Raw genomic sequence first — 18,540 nt, 5'->3', positions numbered from 1 at the left:
TGGGCGCACACTCAGCACAAGAAACACCACCGCTTCACAAGGCTGTCGGTGTCTGGCAAGGGCCAACCCTGGTGGGTGGAGGCCAGCTTGCCCACTCCCTAGCTGGGCCTCAGCAGGGTTACCTGAAAGTACGAACAGCCCAGCCTCTGGCCTGAGTGCCTTCCCTCTGCTCCTCACCTGCTGAGGGACTGACAACAGTCACAGGAACCCCGCACTGAGACAGGACCCAGATTCCCACCCAACCCAGGTGTCACAAGCGAGGGCTCCAGTTTATCATATGGCAGAGGACCACTGCCTCCCCTCTCACCGTCAGCACAGATCTGCCTTCACTCCTGCAGAGACTTCAGGGCCAACTGACATCTCCTAAGTCTCCCCAGACGCACTCCCACCCCGACTCCCCTGAAGCTCTTTCCTTGTGAAGGACTCAGCTCAGAAGCTTTTTGAGCGTTGTTTGTAAATATCAGAGTCCTTGGATTTGTTGTTGGTACCAAAATGACTTTCTCATGAAGAGAACTAGGAGGGACCTTGAGGAAAATGTCAGCCAAGTAGCAGAGGCCTGCAGGGGCTGGTGGCCTCCAGGGTGGCACACCTCTCCAGACATGCACCCTCTCCCCTCTTACTTGGGAGCGTTTCTCTTGGAACATTTTCAGCTTTCCTAAACAGTCAGAGCCCCCCAGGCCCAACAGCTCTTGGGTTCCAGGCCCATGAAGGACCACTGGGGCCACAGCACAGGGCAGCAGAGTCTAATGGGAGAGGCCTGGCCTGAGATGCAGGGACGCCTTCCTGCTCCCTTCTTCCCTTCAGAGCCGTCTTGGTTGAGCGACTCTGACCCTTGTGACCCAGCCTCCCCGTCCCTATTAGAGCACCCGCTGCCCCCAACTCTATCCTCCCCCCAGGACCAGGAAATGCTCAAAAACAGTCACTCTGTCCAAATGATGCTTCATATTACCCGGGACACAAGGAGAATGCTCCTCCTTGGGGTTAGAAGTGTATAACCGCAATTTGTGCTGCCCTAGGAGGCAATTCGAGTCGTGGCGGGGCCTTTACCTGTCCTGTTCCTGAGCTTTTTCCTTGTCTATCGGCTAAATGGACAAATGTAGAACCTTGTTGGAATGTGAAGTCTGAGACAGCATGTCCAATGTTTCACAAGGGCCCAATGAACTTTAATCTACCCTGTTATCCTTTAGAAATGGTCATTGAACTAGAAGCTCAGATATGGAGGGAGCGAAGTGGAGAAAATTCTATGGGATCTCTAGAAAAATATGGGGTAGCCAGAGGCCTTTCACACTAAAAGGATGTCGGCTGTTCTCCAGAGCTCCAGAAACTGGGTGGAAAAGGAGCTTCTAGGGCTGGGCGTGGTGGCTCAGGCCTATAATCCTAGCATTCTGGGAGGCCGAGGCAGGCGAATCACCTGAGCTCATGAGTTCGAGATCAGTCTGAGCTAGATCAAGACCCCCGTCTCTAAAAATAGCCAGGCGTTGTAGCGGGCGCCTACAGTCCCAGTTACTTGGGAGGCTGAGGCAAGAGAACCGCTTGAGCCCAAGAGTCTAAGGTTGCTATGAGTTATGACACCAGGGCACTCAACCGGGGGGCGACAAAGTGAGACTCTGTCTCAAAAAAAAAAAAAAAAAGAAGAAGAAAAGAAAAGGGGCTTCTAATCCCCACACTCAGGCCCCTAAAGAACACCTTGGCTGAACCCAAGAGGTGCCAGCCTCCCCACTTAGGGGCCTTACCTTGGTATGCTGGGGCCTGGCTGGGTCAGGAGGTGCTGGTCCGTGGGGTAACTGCACACCCAGCCACCCTGACTGGAATCAGAAAGCCTATTTTTAGGGTCAGATCTGCTGACGCTGACCTTGCGTGCTGTCCAGTCTGAGAGGATACCCGTGGCATCTGCTTGCAAAGTGATTCACCAGTGTGACCTGAAACCCTTGACATAGGAAGTACTGTACCTGGAGCCCACATGCTTGTCCCTGGCCCAGTCACAGAGGCAGGACATGTGGCCACTGGGGCAGGGACAGATGGGAATTTTCCAGCTTTGTTTTCCTGGGATGGACGAGGCCAGGTGTCTGTGGGGCTCTGCCCTGAGCCCTGTCCCAGAACAGCTAGAACTGGGAAGGTTTGCCCACTGGCACAGAGCCCGTGGGAGGGCCGGGGCACCCAGTGGGGAGAAGAACTCTCTCTGCCAGCCTTTTCTGACAGTTTGTGGAGCCTGCTCTGGGAGGTTGATAGAGTAGATGCCACAGCACACAGGGTCATCAATGAGACTCTGAGAAAGACTAAGCATGGGGACAGATGCATTGTACTACCTGCCAGACCTAGCAGCAAGCACCCAGCCCCTCTGGGCTTCGCTGGGGATAATGATTGTACTTCCATCCTCGTATGTTGCTCAGAGAAGCAACTGAGATAAAGGGTACAAAGCACTAGGCATGGTGCCTGGCACATGGTAACCATTTAAAAAATGCCAGACGCGGGTGGTGCCTGTGGCTCAAGGAATAGGGCACCAGCCCCACATACCGGAGGTGGTGGGTTCAAATAGTCCCAGTTCAATAGTCACTCCCAGGTCTCTCTTCTTGGCTCTTCCTTCTCTCAACTTCTTACTTCGTTGGCTCCAATGTTCTTTGCTCCAGGATCCTCCTGCCAAGCCCTACGTATGAAGCCCCACTTTTCAATGCCGAGGGCCACAGTGTACCCAGTCTCCTCTGATTTTCTAGTAAAATCTTCCCAAGGCTTGCTATAGTTTTGTTTTGTATTTGTTCTGTTTTGGTTTTTGAGATAGGGTCTTGCCCTGTTGCCCAGGCTAGACTTCAGTGGCATCATCATAGTTCACAGCAACCTCAAACTCCTGGGCTCAGCGATCCTCCTGTCTCTGCCTCCCAAAGTGCTGGAATTACAGGTGTGAGCCACCACACTTGGCCCCAAACCAACCACGTTTCAACTGTAGATCATGGCCCCTGTCCTTCATAGCCCATTCTGGATCATTGAGAATGGAATGAGTCAGTCTGATAATAGGGACACGGAGTGGAAGCTTCCATCCGTCCTTCTGCCCAGGCCTGACTTACAACCAAGAGGACAAGTTTTCCTTAGGCGGTCATAAACCTTCCTTCCTCCCCAGGCTGGCCTGTCCCCAGCTCCTAAAGCTTAGATGTTGGTGCCTCTAGAGCCGTGGTTCTCAACCTTCCTAATGCCTTTAATACAGTTCCTCAAGTTGTGGTGACCCCCAACCATAGAATTATTTTCGTTGCTACTTCTTAACTGTAATTTTGCTACTGTTATGAATTGTAATGTAAATATCTGATATACAGGATTTATTTATTTATTTTTATTTATTTATTTATTTTTTATTGTTGGGGATTCATTGAGGGTACAATAAGCCCGGTTACACTGATTGCATTTGTTAGGTAAAGTCCCTCTTGCAATCATGTCTTGCCCCCAGAAGGTGTGGCACACACCAAGGCCCCGCCCCTCTCCCTCCTGATATACAGGATTTATTTAGGTGACCCCTGTGGAAAGGTTGTTCAACCCCCAAAGGGGTTGCGACCCACAGGTTGAGAACCACTGCTCTAGAGCTTTCAGTGACTCACCCAGAAGTTTGCTGGCAGCATAGCTGGCTGGGCCATGTCTCCTGTGGTCACTCTTTTTTTTGAGACAGTTTCACTGTGTCGCCCTTAGTAAAGTGCCATGGCATCACAGCTCACAGCAGCTCCAGACTCTTGGGCTTAAGCAATTCTCTTGCCTCAGCCTCCCACGTAGCTGGAACTACAGTCGCATGCCACAACGGCTGGCTATGTTTTTGTTGTAGTTGTCACTGTTGTTTGACAGGCCCAGGCTGAGTTCAAACCCACCAGCCCCGGTGTATGTGGCTGGTGCCCTAATTACTGAACTACAGGCACTGAGCGGTCACTCTTGACTCTAATGGCTGAGTTATGTGAGGATGTTGTGTTTGGAGAGAAGACCCAAGGGCAGAGAAGTTTCTGTGAAATCAGTACCTCTGTTTATCTCCCTGGCTATCAAAACACTGGGATTCTGGCCATCAGCCTTCTGCTAAGGGGCTCTGAAGGCCTTAGGACATGGGCTATGGGCAAGGATCTTCCCCCTTTTCCCAAGGGACAAATACCTTTTGAGCCCTGCTCAAGCCTGTCAGTGATCTCAGCAAATGGGTCAATTGTGTCTCTATTAGCACCTCCGCACTCCAGGACTTGTTTATTTTACAGATAGATGGCTGTTTCCTCTTCACGGCCTGTTAATGCATCAAAGTGACATTGATGAGGCTTGACAGGGTGCTTGCTTCCATGGGGGAGGCAGGAGAGCAGAGGAATGAAGAACATGAGGAATTGGGTTCAAATTCTGCCTCTGCCCCTTAGCTCTGAGCTGGTGCAGTCTCTTAACTTCTCCAAGTTTGTCTCCTCATCTGTGTGTTACAAATAACAACAGGAATAGTAACAGGATCCACCTATAGGTTAGTCAACCCTCAAGATAACATGTGGAAGGCTCTTGGCTTATAATAAACAACCAGTACGTACTGGTCGTTGTGCTTCTTTTTTTTTTTTTTGAGACAGATTCTCACTGTGTTGCCCTCGGTAGAGTGCCGTGGTATCACAGCTCACTGCAACCGCCAACTCTTGGGCTTAAACGATTCTCTTGCCTCAGCCTCCCAAGTAGCTGGGACTACAGGCACCCACCACAACGCCTGGCTATTTTTTGTTGCGGTTGTCATTGTTGTTTAGCAGGCCCGGGCTGAGTTCAAACCTGCCAGCCTTAGTGTATGTGGCCGGCGTCGTAACCACTGTGCTACTGGTGCTGAGCCAGTCATGGCTCTTCTTTTCTCATCTCCCTCAACTCTGGTTAATTGTATTGGACAGAATAAGAAATCTCTAAAGAGGTTTAAATTGATAAACTATTGGGGGCTGAAATCTCCCCTGTGGATTCAGCAACATTGACTGAGGTGAGGCCTTACACCGTGTTCGGGCTTTGCTCCAGCGGGCAGCAGGACAGGGAGGCAGGAAATCAGGGTCTGCCCTGGGTGACTCACTGTCCAGGGGGGAATGGACCTCTGGGGACAGGCTGGCAGCTCAGTGAGTGGGGTATGTGCTAGGGGTACACAAAGGGTGAGTGCTGCCCGGAAGAGCTGGGAGACTCGGTAAAGACTGCTCAGAAGAGGCCAATTCGGCACTAGCTGGGAATGTTGTGATAATGTGCTGGCCATCTGTGAACGCAGGAGGTACTTAACAAATTCAGTAGAACCTCCAGAGTTGACCACCTCCCTACATTGATCACCTCCTTAAGTTGACCTAATTTTCATAAACCAGACATTTACATATCAGTATAGTAGGCCTAGTTCCTTATGTTGACATCTCCATATGTTGACCAGTTTGTTACAGTCCCTTGGGTGGCCAACTTACCAAGGTTCTATTGTACTTTTTTCTTTTTTTTTTTTGAGACAGAGCCTCAAGCTTTCACCCTGGTAGAGTGCCGTGGCATCACAGCTTGCAGCAAACTCCAACTCCTGGGCTCAAGCAATTCTCCTGCCTCTGCCTCCCAAGTAGCTGGCACTATAGGCATCCACCACAGCGCCCGGCTATTTTTTGGTTGCAACCATCATTGTTGTTTGGTGGGCCCAGGCTGGATTTGAACCCGCCAGCTCAGGTGTATGTGGCTGGTGCCTTAGCCGCTTGAGCCACAGGCACCGAGCCAGTTCTACTATACTTGTTGCACAGAGAGTGGCATTATTCCAAACTGCCATGGGTATTTTAGTTCAGGGCATTACCTAACCTATCATAGGTTGGTCATGACAGGTAACTTGAGCCAATTTCAGTTAACATATTGACTGCCACACTGGAAAAATAATTTTTTTCCTTTGGGGTTCATGGTGTTTTATTAGGTCAAGCACATTAACTGCTGTATGAGTTATATTTAACTCACACTAGTTTTAAGCCCAGGGCCTTGTGAATTATATATTACTGACATATATTTTGACCTAATAAAATACTATGGCTTCAAGGAAAAAAATTTTTTCTAGTGCGGCAATCAATGTGCAAGAGACGTGTGAGTTATATATGCTTCACAAGGCTCCGGATTCAAAACTAGCATAAGTTAAATATAACCCACCTGGCAGTTAATGTTTAAATTTCAGGGTCTGGGCTGTGCCTGTGGCTCCGTCGGTGGGGCGCCGGCCCCATATACCGGGGGTGGTGTGTTCAAGCCCGGCCCCGGCCAAACTGCAACCAAAAAAAAAAAGATAGCTGGGCGTTGTGGCGGGCGCCTGTAGTCCCAGCTACTCGGGAGGCTGAGGCAAGAGAATTGCTTGGGCCCGGGAGTTGGAGGTTGCTGTGAGCTGTGTGAGGCCACGGCACTCTACCGAGGGCCATAAAGTGAGACTCTGTCTCTACAAAAAAAAAAAATAAAATAAATTTCAGGGTCTTTGTCTGGGAGGGGAAAAATGATAATATATAGGCTGGACTGAGCTGAGTTTCAGGGAGAGGGTGGCTTTGATGCGTTACATAGTGGATTCTGCATTGGCCAGGAAGCAGCACAGAACAGAATTTACTAGGGACAGTTTAAACAATAATAAGATGTGAATGAAGGGACTACGTATAGTGTGTGAACAGAGTTAAGGGAACCAGCAGGAAGTATCACCAGTGGGAAGACAGGGGATATAGATGTTGCTGTGGCCCAGCTTCAACAGCTTCTACCCTTCAACACTCTCAGGAAGGGTAGAACAGCAAGATGGAAGGAAGCTGGGTCCCTGCATGACCTCATGGAGCCAAGTCCCCTTGCCTGTCTAGATTGCCTCTTACCTCTAGCAGATGTGAGAAAGAAAGAAACGGCTGTCTGTTTAAGCCATTGTATTGTGGAGCCTCTGTTACAGCAACTAGGCTGTACCCTAATGCATTGAAAGGCCAGTGAGGCCGGAATAGAGTGACTGAGTGAGTGAGTGTTTGCAGATGAGGGCCAAGATCCCAAACGGCCTTGTAGGCCAAGGTACAGAGATGGGATTTTATTCTAGGGATGATGGTTACACAATCTGATTTGCATTTGAAAAGGAACACTCTGGTGTGTGAACAATGGAATAGAGCAATTAAAAGTAAAGGCTAGCGGACTAGTAAGGAGGCTATTCTGGATGTTCAGGAAAGACATACAGATTGCCCTGGTCAAGGCTGGTGGCAGCAGAGTTGTGAGAAGTGTCAGATTCTAGATATGTTTTGATGGCGGATTAGAAAGGATTATCTGATGAATTTGACTTTGGTGGGTTTGTTTGTTCAGGAGTAAATGAAATAATACAAAGGGCTTAACACAGGCCCTAGCATATAACTACAGTTTTTTTTTTCTTTTTTTGTAGAGACAGAGTCTCACTTTACTGCCCTCGGTAGAGTGCCGTGGCGTTACATGGCTCACAGCAACCTCCAGCTCTTGGGCTTATGTGATTCTCTTGCCTCAGCCTCCCGAGCAGCTGGAACTACAGGCACCCGTCCCAATGCCCGGCTATTTTTTTGTTGTTGCAGTTTGGCCGGGGCTGGGTTTGAACCCACCACCCTCGGCATATGGGGCTGCCACCCTACTTACTGAGCCACAGGCGCCGCCCAACTACAGTTGTTTTAATAAAGGCTTTCTGACCATCACAAGACACTGATGGGTTAGATTAAGAAAGCAGTTCGCTGCTTTGGTCACCAGTCTGTGAACATGGTTTTGGGTTGTCCCTGAGGCCAGTCCCAGAAGGGAGGGATGTCAGTGGGCATGTCCCATGACCCCAAGAGACCCTCATTACTGCAGTCAGGCTAAAACTCGTAAAAAAGTCATTGCTTTGCCCATCCCTGTATAGCAAATAACAATCAAGTGTGTACGAGTGGAGAGGTATTCTAGAAACCGAGGGAAAAGTATCAGTAAGACATGCTACACCACTGCTCTCATGTGGCTGCTATTCTTTGCATGGGGATGAGCAAAGAAAGTGAGGCATCTTTATTTCTCTGTAGCTCTTCCAACCTTCCCCTCATGCCCTACTTCACCCTGTTGGGAATTGAGAACACTAAAATTGTTAACCAATAATACCATAGTCTTGGGCAGTGCCTGTTGCTCAGTGGTAGGGCACTGGCCCCATATTCCAAGGGTGGCGGGTTTGAACCCAGCCCTGACCAGCTAAAACAGCAGTGGCAACTGCAACAAAAATCGCCAGGCGTGGTGGGCGCCTGTAATCCCAGCTACTGGGGAGGCTGAGGCAAGAGAATCGCTTAAGCCCAAGAGTTTGAGGTTGGTGTGAGCTGTGATGTCACAGCACTCTGACAGCTTGAGACTCTGTCTTCAATTAAAACAAACAAACAAACAAACCATAGTCTCTTCTCAGATAACACCTCAAGTTCTCCAAATTCCCTTCTCTTACCCAAGATAGATCATGGGTATTCATTGCAAGAGGCAAGGGTGGAGGGGGGCTTCATGCTGTGGGCCCCTTGAGTCTGGCTGCTGCTCATCCATGTTGGTGCAAAAGATGTCCTTCCAGAAGCCTAAATGGGTAAAGAGCAAAGCACCCCTGCTTCCTTTCAGTTTTTTTTGTGAGTCTACGTGGCACCCCAACCTGGGACATTGTCTTAGAGACGGGAATTCACCACCCTGAGGCCTCTCAGCCAACCTGCCCCTCCTCCCATCCAGTCTTCTTCAACCCCCCACTTTCTTTTCCTTTCTCAGCAGAATACCCTCCTGGCTTCCCCCTATTGGAATTGGCCTCCTTTCCCCATTTCTCTAGGACCATAATGGTGAAATGACTTCCAGGCAGGGTTGAAAGATTCACAAATATATTTTTAGTACAAGTATGTCCCATGCAATATTTGGGATGTATTTATGTCAAAAAATTATTTGTTGCTTATCTAAAACTTAAATGTAACTGGGTGTCCTGTATTTTATCTGGCAATCCTACTTCTAGAGAAGTTGATTGTAGAAGAGAAGAATGAAAAACACAGCCATTTAGTATTTTCAAAATATTAAGTTTGATACAGGGCTTACTTCCTCCTGGCTTCTTGGCAGGACAGACCTGCTTCAGAAATAAGGAGGTAGCCTGCCCTTTTTCCCTAGAGTGGGCTGTTCCCAGTCCCCTGGAGGAGCCCGTTGTGCTGTTGTGTGTGACTGGGGGAGGGGTGGGGAGGGTGGATGATGAAGGAATCAATCACCTTTGGCTTCCTGCCCTTCCTCCCCCAGTCACCCCAGGCAGCCTTCTGGGATGTGAGTAGCCCCATCCTGTTGGCAAAGCAATTGCTTACCTAGGACTTTCAAGGGAACATTTTTATTGAGCTGTAATTGAAAAAAAGAAAATTCTAAGACACTCCAGATTTTTCTCATAAGCTTGTTTCAGTCGTGTGTGTGCAGATGTGCATGTGCAAACGCTCATCTACTTTAGCCAGACCACACCAGAGTTTTTGTTGAAAAAGTGAGGAGGTTTTTGCATAAGATATTTTCTCTCCTCTTCTTTAAATTAAGGACCAGAATAAAGACCAGCTGGGTGTCTGGAGAGCCCGTAAGGGTCTTTTCATTAAGCAAATATTCCAGCAGTTGGAGAATGGGTTTTTACATAGGAGGGCTGCATTTGTCTTGACAGCGTAAAATCCTAATGTAAGTTGACAACCATATTTAAGAAACCCTGCAATAGAATGCAGAGCCTGTTATCTATGTAAAACTGCTTGGCAAAAGTTTATAAATCATATACATATATTTAAAAGAATGTGAAAGTGAATCCAGATGATGGCTTTGAGAAACACGCTGATGGTGGCCCCCTGTTGTGCCCCATTGCTGTTCTGAGAAGCTGCAGGTTTCATGTCTTTTGGAGGCTGTGTGACAGCCCTTCCACCACTCCACTCAAGAAAGATGGAGATAGAAAGATGGAGATATGCATTTCCTTCTGAGCCCCTGGTTGTCTCAGAGCAGGAAGGAAAGCTCTGAGGTCCTCCCTGAGTACCAGCTAGGCACCGGGCACTGGGTTGCTGCTTTATATCCGTCCTCAGGACAGACCTGGGCAACACTGTTACTCCTTCCCATTTTGATGCTTGAGCTAAGTATCTGCTCATGCTCAGTTAAGGGATGAAGGGTGGTTGGTGTCTGAGTATAAACCTGGTTCATGTGCGTCCAAGGCCCCTGTTTTTCCTGCCACTCCATTCCCACATGGGTCAGCAGCTCAGCTCCGAGGCTGTGGTGGTGTGGGGGTGAGGGGTGTGTTATGATCTCCTTGGCTAGAGACATGTCACTGCTTCTCATGAGAGATGAAGCCGGACCAAGAGTGAGCTGGGTCGGGCCGTGTGACTCTGTGTGGTGGCCATTTCTGGGACAGACAAGAATTTATTGAGTCAGTGTCCTCCCAAAGGTCCTCACTCCTGTTGGGTGGTGTCTGTGGTCTGATTGAAGTCCAAGAATTGAAGGGATGAGCTTCTTTCAGAGGCCACAGGACAGACTCCCACTCCCATGCCTGCCAGGATTGATTGTCATAGCACACTCGAAAGCAAGGACTCTCCTGGAGAACAGGAATGTCCCCCGGGATATACTGTGATTCCAGTGACCAGGTTGGTGGGGGTTCTCCTCAGATGCAGGCTGCTGCACATTTTAGGTCTCCGGCCTTATGGGACCCTGCTCTTCCCTGCTTTGCTCCAGGTGTTCTGTTGCTACTAGCCGACCCCTCTGGTTCTTTACTGAGTAATGTCTGTTGCCTCCCACACGCACCACCTACAACCTATCCTGCCACCTCTGACTCTGTCTCCCATTTGAACTCTCCAGGAGAGAGGCCTCGCTGGGTCGGCACTCACTTTCAGGAAAGAGCGCCCTTCAGCGGCAGCTCTGAATTCAGACTCCTTCACCTGGCTCTGGCTACCTGTGTGTCAGGCGACAGATCAGGTTTTGCAGCAAGTAACAGAGACTTGAAAAATAGTGACTTAAACAAGATGGACATTCTTCTGCCTCATGTAAGGAAGCGTGGCGGGCAGAGGCAGTCCCGGCTAGCTCAGAGCCCTGCGATCCTGTTCACACTCCAGGCAGTACCCTGGAGGCAGGAGATCAAAGAACAGACCCTTCCCTTGTGAAACGACTTCTCAGACACTCCACAGATGAATTCCACTTACATCTCATTGGCCAGAACACAGTCACTTGGCCACACTTTATCTGCAAGGAAGTTGGGAAATGTTCTACTTTAGCTGAGCTCGTTGTCGACCCAGCTAACAGTGGAGGGTCCTCACTGGAGTAAAAGTGGAGGGTGGATATTGGGAGGCAGGAGAAGTCCGTACCCAGCTGTCGACAGACTCTTTGCTTGACCAAACTTCAGTCAGGCTCCTGATCCTTGTCCGAGGCCCACCTGTGAGCTTCCTTGTAAATCTAGTTTGGCATCAGCCCTGCCTGGCCAGTTTGGCATGAACCCCCTCCATATCTGCTCAGGTTCCTTGTCCTCCACCATCCCCCAGGTGGTCACCACGGCCTGTTTTCAGCAAGAATCCTATTAGATCAGTTTAGCCAGAATCCCCCTTCCCCCTGGCATTTCCTCTTAATAGTTTCCATTCACTGACTCCCACCTTGTTACTTGGCTATAAATTTCCACTTTTCCATGGCTTGTTTGGAGTCAAGCCCAGTCTCTCCAACTGCCAAATCCCATTGCTATGGCCCCTATACCAATCTCAGTGGTCCTAACTATAAAATCTTCCTTACCGTGCTTTAACAAGTATCATCAAATAAGTTCTCCTTAAACAGTGTCCATTCTGAGGCAGCCATCCACAGCAGAGATGGTAGATCATACCATCTCAGCTCTGCCACGAGATAGCAGTAAGGAGTTTGTGACACCAGGAATCCTCAGAGAGGGGCACTGGTGTGATGGGCATCCTGCATGGACTGTCCAGAGTCCTTATTCAAATCTAAGTGGCCTGGTGTAAAAGGAACCAGAAGAGCCCCTTCACTCCACCCCCAAGTTCTCCCCTTAGCAGTGCCGCCTACCAGTTCGTCTGTCAACTGAAGCAGGGCCTTTCCAGCCCTCCTTCAGAAGTGTGCACCTGATCCTAGGAAATTACCTGTCCTCAATTCCTTACCTGCACTTGCATCTTCTCATTTCTGCCTTCTCAGCAGCCCTCCCACCTGATCACTACAAAAGTCAGGATGGTCCTAACAGTCTCACTCAGCTGGAGCCCAGAAGGCTAGTCTGACCAGGTCCCAGGAGCTGACCACAGACTCAGAAGGTGCAGGAGGCAAAGCCAGAACACCTGTGGAGGGGTGTGACTGGAGCCAGGGTCTGAGGGAGGCAGGGCACAGGGTTGGCCGATGGGAGGCTCGGAAGTAACAGCTGGCATGTGAGAAATCTCCGAGGAGGGGAACAGCTAGCAGCTCCCAGGGGAGAGGCCGGCTGACCGAGCATCCCTGGGCTCAGGAGGCACAGCTGAGGTGAACACGGACACCTGGGGAATACACTGAAGAGCAGAGTGATCGAAGGCAAAGGAGAAAACGGTGGCTCGTCTGCTCTCTCAGCAGGTGTCCTCAAACTTCTTCAACAGGGGGCCAGTTCACTGCCCCTCAGACCGTTGGAGGGCCGGACTATAGTTTAAAAAAAAAACAACTATGAACAAATTCCTATGCACACTGCACATATCTTATGTTGAAGTAAAAAAACAAAATGGAAACAAATACAATCACACCACCGCATGTGGCCCGCAGGCCGTAGTTTGAGGACCCCTGCTCTAGAGCAATATCCGGGTGGGCAGAGGGTGGGATGGGCTATTTCTTTCTTTTTTTTTTTTTTTGTAGAGACAGAGTTTCACTTTATTGCCCTCGGTAGAGTGCCGTGGCGTCACACAGCTCACAGCAACCTCCAACTCCTGGGCCTAGGCCATTCTCCTGCCTCAGAGTCCCAAGTAGCTGGGACTACAGGCGCCCGCCACAACGCCCGGCTATTTTTTGGTTGCAGTTTGGCCGGGGCTGGGTTTGAAACCACCACCCTCGGTATATGGGGCCGGCGCCTTACCGACTGAGCCACAGGAGCCGCCCGCAGTTTCCTTTTCTTCTCGGGCGCTATCCTAGACTATCTCTCAGCCTCCCCTGCAATTAGGTGTGACCATCTGACTGACTTCTGGTCCCCCGTGGAATTTGAGGGGAAGTCATGTATCTGGCCTCTTCATCCTCAGTAAGCACTCCCCTGACCCTCCATCAAACTGTGTTGCAAATGAAAGACAAAGCTTCGTTGAGGTCAGGTCACTGAGATTTGGGCAATTTTGTCAGACTATTAGCAAAGACTGACTCATGCACTGGTAAATTCTCAATTAATATTAACTTCTGTCCTGGCCTAGCCAGAAGCCTGCCTTCTCTACCCCTGTGTGCTTGTCTGTAGAATGGTGATAGAAAGACCTACCCGCAGGGTTGGAAGGTGGAAAAGAAATGATGGAGGATTTGCCTTCCCAGCCTAGCTTCTCTTCAACCACGGTTATTTTACCTAAACACTATCAACTGGGTAATCATTAACTTTTTTCTTTTCTTCCTTTCTTTCTTTTTTTTGAGACAGAGTTTTACTTTGTCATGCTGGGTAGGGTGCCGTGCTGTCATAGCTCACAGCAACCTCAAACTCTTGGGCTCAAGCAATCCTCTTGCCTCAGCCTCCCAAGTAACTGGGACTACAGGTGCCCACCACAATGCCCGACTATTTTTAGAGACAGGGTCTCGCTCTTGCTCAGGCTGGTCTCAAACTCATGAGTTCAGGTGATCCACCCGCCTCAGCCTCCCAGAGTGCTAGGATTACAGGCATGAGCCAACGCTTCTAGTGCATGGGGAATAGTTGGTGCTCCCACTACTTGCCTCCTGGCTATTTATCTTCTTCCCTTGTACTCAATCCACAGAGCCCCAAGACAGCAACCTGCTGACACCCAACCCCCAGACCCAGGGTGCGGCTCTGTTGCAATCTCAGGACACCCACCCAGCCAGCAGGGGCAGGCTGTCAACACTTAGACTATGATGATCCTCTGGCCATTATCTTGGGTCCTGCTGATGGTGCATGAGCAGGAAATAGCAACAAGGACTGAATTGTCAGGTGGAGGAGGGATCCATGGGACTTGGGAGTGGGCAGGTTGGGCTATGTTGCTGGGACTGGCTTTGTCTATGAAAAAAAAATTTTTTTTTTTTTTTTGCAGTTTCTGGTTGGAGCTGGGTTTGAACCCACCACCTCCAGCATATGGGGTCTGTGCCCTATCCCTTTGAGCCACAGGCACCACCCAATTATAGGCCCCACCAACCTGAGGATGAACCAAGGTGGTCAGAAACTCTGCTGGTTGGTACTGGGCCCTGGGACTAAGCTGGGCACAGCTGCACCAATCTTTCTGTCATCCCCCCATCTGTGTACCCCCTGAAAAAGGGCCAAGAGCACCTGAGGCAGCCAACAGTCAGCTGGGACTGGGGCTAGGTGTAGCAGAAAGGTGATCTGAGCAAGCTGGGCGAGGACCTGCCCTGAGCATAGAGATCCAGGATGCAGAGATCCAGGATGCAGGAGGTAGAATTCTAGCCCTGTCTCACTTTTTCTGAGTCTCAATGTGTTCATCTGTAAAATGGAAATATTAATGCCTCCCAGGCAAGGTGGTATACATTTGTGTGGTTTTTGAAGTGCAGAAGGGGTGAATGGGGCTAAAACCCAGCCAGTGCCCAGCTCACCCAGCTAGACACCCTACCTTGGGGCTATGTCCACTTGGGAGGAAGGGATACCTTTTCCTTCCCTGACTGGTTGCCCGGGTATTCTTCTGCCTGAACAGGCTTGCTCAGAGGAGGCACCTTTTTCAAGGGGCATTTGCCCTCTGGAAATAGACCAGATAGCAGAGAAGGGCAAAGATTCCGTAGGCCCCCAAGAGAGGGCAAAGCTGGCTCCAGAGAGTCTTGGTGGGTACTAAGGAGGAGGCACAGGAGCCCAAGTTGGCTTAGATATGCTGGGAAGCGGGTACCAGGGGAGATGCTGCACACAGGAGGAGCTGGGAGGAGAGGAGGTGCCCTCCGCAGGCAGCTCAGTGTCTGTCCTAGTGCAATCTACTCCCTTTCATGGCCTCTGCAGAGAGGGCTATTTGCCATGGTGTCAACCTGTGGCTGCTGGTCCACAGACCTACAAGACTGTACCTGAGGCCAGAGTCATAGCCAGAGTCATAGTCATAGCCAAGACTGTACCTGGGAGCCATGGAGACCTTAAGCCTGGGAAGGCTAGGTCAGAGACAGCCAGTGGGAAATGATGGCAAGGCATTAGGCAAGTGTGGTGCTTCGGTTGATGCCAAAAGTTGAAGCTGGGGAGCTTCACACCAGATTCAGACAGACCAAAGAAAAAACAAGGAGCCATAGGTAGCTGCGACATGCCCTTTATTCAGCTTGTGGCAGCCAGTGAAGGAGCACAGGGACATCTGTCTTCATTCCGTTTGTGCGGCCAGGTGAGCTAGTGTGAGAAGCTTCCCTTCCACGGAAGTCCATCTCGGGAAATCCACACCGGCAGAAAGCCTCGGAGCCTTATATAGCGGCCAGAAGACAGGGACTCCCGGTCAAGTGCTAATAAAAATGATGTCGTATTACTTAATCATGGTTACTTTTTATTTTATTTTATTTTTATTGTTAAATCATAGCTGTGTACATTTGTGCAATCAAGGGGTACAATGTGCTGGTTTCATATACAATCTGAAATATTCTCATCAAACTGTTCAACGTAGCCTTCATGGCATTTTCTTAGTTATTGTATGTAGACATTTGTATTCTGCCTTTAGTAAGTTTCGCCTGTACCCATTCTAAGATGCACCGTAGGTGTGGCCCCACCCATTACCCTCCCTTCACCTTGACTTCCCCCCTCCCTTTCCCTCCCTTAGCCCTTTCCCCATATTCTTGTGCTATAGTTGGGTTATAGCCTTCATATGAAAGCTATAATTTAGCTTCATAGTAGAGCTGAGTACATTGGATACTTTTTCTTCCATTCTTGAGATACTCTGCTAAGAAGAATATGTTCCAGCTCCATCCATGTAAACATGTAAGAGGTAAAGTCTCCATCTTTCTTTAAGGTTGCATAATATTCCATGGTATACATGTACCACAATTTGCTAGTCCATTCATGGGTCAATGGGCACTTGGGCTTCTTCCATGACTTAGCAATTGTGAATTGGGCTGCAATAAACATTCTGGTACAGATGTCTTTGTTATATTGTGATTTTTGGTCTTCCGGGTATAAACCTAGTAAAGGAATTATAGGATCGAATGGCAGGTCTATTTTTAGGTCTCTAATTATTCTCTAAACATCCTTCCAAAAGGAACGTATTAGTGGGCATTCCCACCAGCAGTGTAGAAGTGTGCCCTTTTCTCCACATCCACGCCAACATCTCTGGTTTTGGGATTTTATGTGGGCTATTCTTACTGGGGTTAGGTGATATCTCAAAGTAGTTTTGATTTGCATTTCTCTGATGATTAAGGATGATGAGCTTTTTTTCATGTGTCTGTAGATTATGTGTCTGTCTTCTTTAGAGAAGTTTCTCTTCAAGTCCTTTGCCCACCCTGAGATGTGATCGCTTGTTCTTTTCTTGCTAATACGTTCGAGTTCTCTGTGGATTCTGGTTATTAAACCTTTATCGGAGGTATAACCTGTAAATATTTTCTCCCACTCCAAGGGCTGTCTGCTTGCTTTACTTACTATGTTCTTGGCTGTGCAGAAGCTTTTTAGTTTGATCAGGTCCCAGTAGTGTATTTTTGATACTGCTTCAATTGCCTGGGGAGTCCTCCTCATAAAATATTCACCCAGGCCGATTCCTTCAAGAGTTTTCCCTGCACTTTCTTCAAGTATTTTTATAGTTTCATGTCTTAAGTTTAAATCTTTTATCCAGTGAGAGTCTATCTTAGTTAATGGTGAAAGGTGTGGGTCCAGTTTCAGTCTTTTACAGATCGCCAGCCAGTTCACCTAGCACCATTTGTTAAATAGGGACTCTTTTCCCCACTGAATTTTTTTTTTTTTCCTGTGGAGACAGAGTCTCACTGTACCACCCTCGGGTAGAGTGCCGTGGCGTCACACGGCTCACAGCAACCTCTAACTCTTGGGCTTACGCGATTCTCTTGCCTCAGCCTCCCAAGCAGCTGGGACTACAGGCACTCGCCACAACGCCTGGCTATTTTTCTGTTGCAGTTTGGCCGGGGCTGGGTCCGAACCCGCCACCCTCGGCATATGGGGCCGGCACCCTACTCACTGAGCCACAGGTGCCGCCCCCCCTGAATATTTTTAATTGGCTTGTCAAAGATCAAATAATGGTAAGTAGCTGGATTCATCTCTTGGTTCTCTATTCTGTTCCAGACATCTACTTCTCTGCTTTTGTGCCAGTACCATGCTGTTTTGATCACTATTGATTTATAGTACAGTCTCAGGTCTGGTAGCATGATTCCTCCTGCTTTGTTTTTATTTCTGAGTAATGTTTTGGCTATTCGAGGTTTTTTTCTGATTCGATATAAAACAAAGTATTATTTTTTCAGGATCTTTAAAATATGACAATGGAGTTTTGATAGGAATTGCATTAAAATTATATATTGTTTTGGATAGTATAGACATTTTAACGATGTTGATTCTTCCCAGCCATGAGAATGGTATGTTTTTCCATTTGTTAACATCTTCAGCTATTTCTTTTCTTAAAGTTTCATAGTTCTCTTTATAGAGATCTTTCACATCCTTTGTTAGATAAACTCCCAAATATTTCATCTTCTTTGGCACTACTGCGAAAGGAATAGAGTCCTTGACTATTTTTTCGGCTTGGCTATTGTTGGTATATATAAAGGCTACAGATTTATGGGTGTTGGTTTTGTAGCCTGAGACATTGCTGTATTCCTTGATCACTTCTAAAAGTTTTGTAGTAGAATCCCTGGTGTATTCCAGATATATGATCATGTCATCTGCGAAGAGTGAAAGTTTGATCTCTTCTGACCCTATGTGGATACCCTTGATCGCCTTTTCTTCCCTAATTGCAATGGCTAGAACTTCCATTGCAATGTTAAAGAGCAAAGGAGACAATAGGCAACCTTGCCTGGTTCCTGATCTAAGTGTAAATGATTTTAATTTAACTCCATTCAATACGATATTGGCTGTGGGTTTGCTGTAGATGGCCTCTATTTAAGAAATGTCCCTTCTATACCAATTTTCTTAAGTGTTCTGATCATGAAGGGATGCTGGATATTATCAAAAGCTTTTTCTGCATCAATTGAAAGCATCATATGGTCCTTATTTTTTAGTTGGTGTATGTGCTAAATTACATTTATAGATTTACGTATATTGAACCAGCCTTGAGACCCTGGGATAAATCCCACTTGGTCATGGTGTATAATTTTTTTGATGTGTTGTTGGATTCTGTTAGGATCTTATTGAGTATTTTTGCATCAATATTCATTAGTGATATTGGTCTATAATTTTCTTTTCTTGTTGGGTCTTTCCCTGGTTTAGGGATCAAGGTGGTGTTTGCTTCATAGAATGTGTTGGGTAGTATTCCTTCTTTTTCTATATTTTGGAAGAGGCTTAGTAGTATAGGTACTAGTTCTTCTTTAAAGGTTTGGTAGAATTCTGACGTAAAGCCA

The 18,540-nt window shown here is 48.2% G+C and overlaps 1 protein-coding gene across 2 annotated transcripts in view; it reads right to left on the bottom strand.

Annotated features, from left to right (window-relative positions):
* The window catches only part of DUSP29 (dual specificity phosphatase 29), a 35,440-nt gene extending 33,567 nt beyond the window's left edge, over positions 1-1,873 (bottom strand). Inside the window, exon 1 of one of the 2 annotated variants that reach the window (XM_053583535.1) lies at positions 1,734-1,873. The gene's annotated coding sequence lies outside the window, so the exon portion shown is untranslated. The remainder of the gene's footprint in view (positions 1-1,733) is intronic. The other variant, XM_053583536.1, reaches the window with a different exon arrangement.
* Positions 1,874-18,540: the final 16,667 nt, after the last annotated feature.

Source organism: Nycticebus coucang, chromosome 3, assembly GCF_027406575.1.
Source record: "Nycticebus coucang isolate mNycCou1 chromosome 3, mNycCou1.pri, whole genome shotgun sequence".
Lineage (NCBI taxonomy): Eukaryota > Metazoa > Chordata > Mammalia > Primates > Lorisidae > Nycticebus > Nycticebus coucang.
The sequence above is the reverse complement of the archived record's forward strand: the minus strand, read 5'-3'. Positions and strand labels throughout refer to the sequence as shown.